Source organism: Phalacrocorax aristotelis, chromosome 5 (genome assembly GCF_949628215.1).
Source record: "Phalacrocorax aristotelis chromosome 5, bGulAri2.1, whole genome shotgun sequence".
Lineage (NCBI taxonomy): Eukaryota > Metazoa > Chordata > Aves > Suliformes > Phalacrocoracidae > Phalacrocorax > Phalacrocorax aristotelis.
In genome coordinates, this window is record NC_134280.1 from 16,815,405 (window position 1) to 16,823,257 (window position 7,853).

The following is a 7,853-nucleotide window of genomic DNA, read 5'->3' on the forward strand; positions in this document are numbered from 1 at the left end:
GAACAGGTTTGAGAAACATCTGTTGGGCACATCTGGGTATATCATGGTCTAGGTTGCCCCTGGAGTTTCCCTCTTCCTCCTACATTTCTACATGGTGTAGCTATGTTATTTCTTTAATATTTATCTAAAGATGCCTTGAGAGACACGGTTACTCAGAGAAAAAATACTTACAGGGAAAAATATTAAAACCAGCTGGTGAGTGTGAAATTCAAAACAAGTTTATCTATATAAGTAAATGAAAGGCTAATTCCACGTCTTGCGGACAGTGGAGGACACGAACAAGGAATATCTCCCAGAGCAAGTAGGTGCACTGTGAGATGTCTGCAGGAGGACTTAAGAACAGAACATTTCTTTATTCAACAGGACAGATGGACACAAGTTCTAGCAGATGCAAAGATCAATCCAAACTATCTAGATTACCCACACTATGTAAATTACATTTGCCATATTCTAAGGACAACAACCACAAAAATGTACAGCTATTGAACAACAGACGTCCCTTGATTGTAAGTCAACAAATAGAAAGGAAGGAATATGAATTCACTTCATAATGAACACCAATATAATCCCTTAGCTATACATATTAAAGATTATATCAGAATTTAAAAATAAATTCTTTCTCTCAGTACTAATAATGTGAATTTTTTTTAAAATTTATGCAGTAGTTTTCCAGCTTTAAAAAAATTATATATATATTCTAATTTCTAGGTTGCCTGAGGGAATATAGGCACCCTTCCTAAAAACTGCTGTTCACAGCTATCAGTAAGGTAGGTATATTTTAATTATCATTTTAAAGTCGTACACCATTAAGATAGCGTAAGGCATCTGCACTTGCCTCTATTAATATGCTCTATTAATGTGAGATAAATTTAGATGCATTATGCTGTAAAGGGCGCAGTTTTGCAAATAGCAGTAGCTGTCTCTGGTTGTACATTTTTGCAGTTAATTCAATTTTTGGACATTTTTTCCCGGCCATTACCTCTTTTCCATGACAATCATTGCAGGAGAGAGTGTTTCTAGCCAAGCTCCTTGAAAAAGAGTTTCAGAAGTTTTGTTGTGTGAGTACTTCACTAGAACAGCACCTGTATTCCCTCTGAGGAATTTCTGGAGTAGTCCCAGCATAGGAACTGTGTTGTACAACCCCACTTCTACTCAGTCTTCTAGGCAGTTTCCTCGTCATTAGGGTTTTTTTTGCTTGCACTGAAATGGCCTGAAACACAGATTCCATTTAAAATAAACAGGTGAGCAATCAGAGACCATGCACGTTCAGTAAAATGGAGCTGAAGACAGAGCTAACCATCCATATGCCATTCGCTTCAGGAGACACTAAAGCACAGAACTTGTGTACAGTGTGCAAGGCAGCCATGCAGGGCAGAGAGTGCTCTATTATGGGTTTAATATTATAAAGTAGAGCTGTCTTGTCTTTAATTACAGCCAATGCAGCCACGCTCCTTCATATCTGTAGTGTCTCTGCAGGATTGTTCATTACATAATTTCTACCTTGCCAAGCTGTTCTTAAATAGTTACCTTGTTCACTAACGAATCCTCCAATGTAACAGCTACTGGTGTGCATTTATATATATTCTCTCTTTACTTATCTCACTAGGTGTGGCATGGAAAACAGCTGCAGACCTTCAGATCTCATTATTGGCAATCCTCAGCAAATCTTTAATATTAGTCAAGCATTCTATGATTACCAGGTATCGAGTTTATTAGAGCAGCTTCTACAATCCCAGCAAAGACAATTTCAGGAAAAAATTCTAGCTATCTACTGTGCTAAGTCTCCTGAGGAATTTGATGCTGTCTCTGCTGTCTAGACATGTGGCTGTTGTTAAGGTAGCACTCAACAATGGAAAGTCTTAGACAGTTTCTGCCATTATTCACATGCAAATATTTATTAATGTAAAAAAAAGATTACAAGAAAACCTCAAAGTACATAATTAACTTTGAATAAGATTTCATACTTACCGTCTGTCTGCTTTTAAAGAAAAGGTGGAATGTATGGGCCGTTTGAGAAGAGTCCTAACCAGGGAGCACCTACAGGACACCTCCATTGCTACTTGCTATAATCTATTTCTTTTTAGAAGTGCCATCAGTGTTGTAGAAACAAAACCAAAACCACCCCATCCTGAAGAACTTCCAGAGTAGGTTGGAGGCACCGGCAAGTGTAACAAAAAAATGAATAAAGCACAAAGTAGAAATGCATTAACAATGAAAATGACCAAATTTCTTGGACATAACAGAAGAAGGATTTAAAGGGGAATAAGGATGCCATTCTGCAAATCTGTATCAAGCGCGCCTTCCTCATACAAAAGGAGGTACGAGTGGATTGACACCCACAGAAACACAGTTTTTAGGCAGTGCAGGTGGTAGGGCAGTAGCAGGTCTGAGGACCGGTGGGCCTAAAAGGCCTGTACTTTAGTTTGCCTAAAGGTACTGTAGTTTGTCATAAGTGAACAACAGATGACAGAAGGGTCACAAAACAGGTTATCAAATAACCCTGCTTTAATGATCAAAAAATTATCAATGATACTTCTAGGAGGTTTTTTAGGTGGAGGAGAAATGCAGGGCCGCTAATAGATGCAGGCTTAGGTACACTATTACACCACTGCTATACAATAATTATCAATGATATTAATGTAACCCCATCAGTGCAGATACAAGTTGGTTTTCCTAGGTAAACTACAGAAAAAGAATACTCCAGACAACAACAGCCAAATTGTATGGTGGTTAAATAGCCAAATACAGGAAGGGAATATTTCTGAATTTGAATGAATACATGTGGGCTACCACAACGTGGAATGTGTAATTAAACTATTTGCTTCTCTGCTGTGCCAGTTCATAATTGTGTGGTTGTGTTTGACTATCAAATTAGAGTTATTAATATATGTATGTGCCACTAAGGCTGCTGCTTTACTGACACACTTAGCGTTCTTACTACTGCAGAATCTGAGTTGGAGATCAGACATGCAAACTGCAGCTTGTTAAATAATCAACATTATGAGTAAAACCCAAAATTTATGCTACAAGAGATAGATGGAGCTGAAAGAACAGTTTCCCAGAGTAGACTTGAAAAGGAGAAAGGAAGAGTGAAGGAAAGAAACCGACTAACAGAGGGTTTTACATAGTGAAAGGTTTAGGGTGTAACCTAAACGAGTGGAGGGATCAGCGTTGCCTGATGCCATTTTCCTCCCAAATATGATCACAGACTTTAGGCTTGTTTCAGGTAACAGAAGACCAGTAGTATTGCCACAGAATTCCCAGGAATAATGGTGAGTGTAGCAGCCACAATATAAAACCTCCTTCCAATCCACCTAAACCCACCAACATATAAAGAAGGGAGAAGTTACGCCATCAGCACTCGCCAACCAAAATACATGTATGTGACTTGGAAGATAAATATTTTCTCCTACTTCTACACTCTTCCAGCATGTATATTTATCAGATGTCTTAACAGTGACTCAAAAACACACTCACACTTCTTTAAACAATGACGTTTGTCCTAGCCTGTTCATCTGATGAGTTTGAAAAATTGTTTTATGTAACTAGTCAGTTTGGACTTTTGTTATTTCAAACAAGCTGGAGCACGTGCCTCTTGACAGCAGAAGTGCTTTGATTTTAGTCAACTTCTGGTATGCAACAGGATCACAGTATAAGCTAAACTTAACTATTGATAATTTAGATTATGTATTATTTTTGGTTGCTAACTTGTCTCCAAATCCACAGTCACACTGTTCTCTCAGTCTGGACCCTCTAGTGGGGTCAAATTAGTTGTGCTTTGTTACCTTCATTTCTAAGCCCAGTTTAAACTTGCCTTCCTCTTTGCATGAACTCTGACACGGTTCATTTGAAGCTTTCTTTCTGTCCTAATACATCGTTATTCAGAGTTGTGCTGGTTTTGGCTGAGAAGGGGTTAATTCTCCTCACTGTGGGGGTCGGCTACCTTTCCAGCTTCCCGCGCTCTGCCGCGTGGCGTGGCAGGGGGGGCTGGGAGGGGCGGGGCCGCGGTGGGGGCGGCTGACCCCGACTGGTCAATGGCAGGTTCATTCCATACCATGTGACACCACGACCAGTATATTGGGGGGGGGGGGGGGGGGGGGGCAGTGGCAGCGCGCAGGCGGCGCGGCGTCGGGTCGGCGGGTGGCGGGCGGCTGCGGCGCGTGCAGTTTGTTTCGGCGGTTCGTTCCCCCTCTCCCCTCCCTTCCCCCCTCCCCCGGGGCTTTGCGCCTCTCGTTGTTCTCCTTTACATTGCAATTCTACTGTTGTTTCTTTTAATTTTAATTATTAAACTGTTCTTACCCCAACCCACGAGCGTTACCCTTCTGATTCTCTCCCCCATCTACCGGTGGGGGAGTGAGCGAGCGGCTGTGTGGGGCTGAGCTGCCGCTAAACCACGACAGTCTTTTCTGGTGCCCAACGTGGGGCTCAAGGGTTGGAGATAACAACAGCTGCTGGTCACAGCACCATGTTGTCCTTTTTGCAGTTGGTGTTAAAAATCGGTGTTGGTTTGTTGAGTCTGCTGTGATTAGTAATGTTCTGCCTACAAGATTTGTTATACAAACACTCGTTTTCAGCTTTATCTGGTATTTGGGGTTTTTGCTGAAACCGTTACTGTACTTCGGATACCACCTTGTTGAGGCAATTAGCAATTATACCTCCTCCTCTGAGAGATTTTATATGGAGGAAATACAGAATAATACCTTTGCAACTTTGTTCTATGATGTCTGTGCCTTTGTTACAACTACGTTTTTGTATCTTGAACATCCTTGGGTGGTTAAGGTGCACTTATTGTCAGTTTTTGGGCATGTTGTTTTGGTTTTGACTAAGCAACTTAAGAATATCACCCAGAAATCTGCCCCGAGGCTTGATAGTTACGAGTGGCAGGGCATGTGGGATAGCATGGGCAAATACCTAGGGCAGTGGGCACCCCCAGTGTTTTGGAGTTTCACCCCCGAACAAGTGCAGAATCCTAAAAAACTAGTAGAATATTTGGAGAAAGCATGTTGTTACGCCGGGAACTCCAGAGAGACACAGATAACTGCAACATGCTGGGGTCTGGCCCATGCATACCGAGCCCTGCTCAACAGTATTCAGTGCCCCCAGGGGGAAGAGAATGTCTCTGGATTGAAATGCAAAGAGACTGGCACTGTAGACAATCCAGCCCTGACAACAGGCACTGCAGCCACTCAAACCCCCACAACAAGTACTGGAGCTGGCTCAGAAAATAAACCCGTACCAGTATCAGTTGCCCCCATACACAAGACGAAATATTGGAAGCGGACATCAACTCGTTTAGAACGGGATGATGAAGAACCAGGGCCATCGCGGGGAGAGGAGGGAGAAGTAATAAATGAAATAGAGACCACCCGATCCCTGTCCTTAAGCGCGTTGCGAGATATGCGAAAAGATTATAGCCGTCGTTCAGGTGAGCACATTGCCACCTGGCTGCTCCGATGCTGGGATAATGGGGCCAGTAGCCTGGAACTAGAGGGGAAAGAAGCCAAACAATTGGGATGCCTTTCTGGGGAAGGGGGCGTTGACAAAGCAATTGGGAAAAAACCACAAGCCCTCAGCCTCTGGAGGCGACTCCTGTCTGGAGTGAAGGAAAGGTATCCCTTTAAAGAAGATGTTACATATCGCCCAGGAAAATGGACAACTATGGAGAAAGGCATCCAGTATCTAAGGGAATTAGCTGTGTTTGAGGTGATTTATGGTGACCTGGACGATCAACGGTCATCCAAAGATCCAGATGAAGCCGAGTGCACACGACCCATGTGGCGGAAGTTTGTATGGAGCGCACCATCTTCGCATGCAAACTCATTGGCAGTGATGTCCTGGAAAGATGACGTGACACCAACGGTGGCGGAGGTGATAGATAGACTCCAGGATTACAACACAAAATATCTCTTCCTCGCTTGTCTCTGATGCGGGAGGATGGAGAAATCCGATGTGTGCCTCAAGGGGATTTCATTTTGGGTGAAAACAGTCAATGAACTGAATGGCACAATGTGAACTGCTATATAATACTGTGTGATACAACACAGAGGTGACGATGATATCAGAGTACGAGCCTCCCAACCCATGGAAGATCAACTATGAAACAAGCCGTGCAGCAGTGACAGAACGATGACTGACTCGGTATGCAGCAACCCAATGCCACACACCATCTCTCCCACCCGGAAAGACTGATACAACAGATGGAGCCCAGAGTCATGGACTGGGTGAACTCAATGGACACTTTAATGGACATTTTACAGGGAAGATCCATGAACTAAGGGAATGATGTCTGTGTATTATGTTAAAGGATGGGAAGGGGAGGGGTGGTGGTTGGTACGGTTGTATTGCATCATATGGGACCTGGGCATGGTGTAAATGGTATGGAATAAGGGGTGGAGAATGTGCTGGTTTTGGCTGAGAAGGGGTTAATTCTCCTCACTGTGGGGGTCGGCTACCTTTCCAGCTTCCCGCGCTCTGCCGCGTGGCGGGGGGGGGGGGCTGGGAGGGGCGGGGCCGCGGTGGGGGCGGCTGACCCCGACTGGCCAATGGCAGGTTCATTCCATACCATGTGACACCACGACCAGTATATTGGGGGGGGGCAGTGGCAGCGCGGGGGCGGCGCGGCGTCGGGTCGGCGGGTGGCGGGCGGCTGCGGCGCGTGCAGTTTGTTTCAGCAGTTCGTTCCCCCTCCCCCGGGGCTTTGCGCCTCTCGTTGTTCTCCTTTACATTGCAATTCTACTGTTGTTTCTTTAAATTTTAATTATTAAACTGTTCTTATCCCAACCCACGAGCGTTACCCTTCTGATTCTCTCCCCCATCTACCGGTGGGGGAGTGAGCGAGCGACTGTGTGGGGCTGAGCTGCCGCTAAACCACGACAAGAGTCAATGGTTACATTATGATCTTACCAGGAATTCCATTTTCATAGAATTATTCTCACTTTTTAACAGCCGTGGTAATATCTGGCTTGTAATTATTTGAACATTATTTTATGACATACAGTATAATAAGTATTGTACTGTATGTTTTACCTGACTGGTTAAAGAGCTAATGCATCTACAAGTGTAGTTTATGGACGTAAAAGAGATTTGGTCAGAGCCATTTAACTTTGCCCAAGTAACACCTTCAGCTAAGACTGTACAGATAGGCTCTTCAGTACGTTTGCAAGAAAGAAAAGCTGAAAAACAGTATTGAAACGTCAGAAATGTAAGCAAAAAATTTCAGTGTAGTTTGAAATATCTCTTTGCTCAAAAGGCCATCCAGTTAGTCATGATTTTTGCTGTTTCTGACTGTCCTCAAACTACTGAAAATTACGACCATTGGGAGGGCATAAAGAACCAGAGAAACAGAAACTGGGTACGGTTTCATGCTTTGCTAAGCTGTAATGCTGCAGAAATTGCGACCCCAATGTCACTGTGCCCTTTTAGTCTCAAAGACCATCTTAATGCATAACAACATTATCCTTCAAGCATTAACCCCTTCACAGACCCTTGTTCGCCACAAGGACAAAAAGCACATAAACACAAGTTTCAGTATTGTAGCCCATCAGAACCACAAAGAAAATAACTATTAAAAATGGCAATTCTTCAAGAAGATTAAGTTTCCTCCAGACCGAATTCAGCCTAATTAAGGAGGTGGCCAGGGAACAGATTAGCAGCTTTTATTTCAGCAAGGAAACCTGAATTACGTCCAAGAAAACTGCACCTCCTCTGTCCACAGACTTGTGAGAAATAATGCACTTACCCCAACGTTCACCTGCCTCTGCTATCGCTCATGGTCTGAAACACAGTTTTGTCCCACCAACCTATGTTATTTTGCCCCCCGTTTAGCGAGAGTCCTACAGCAAACAAATCTTTCT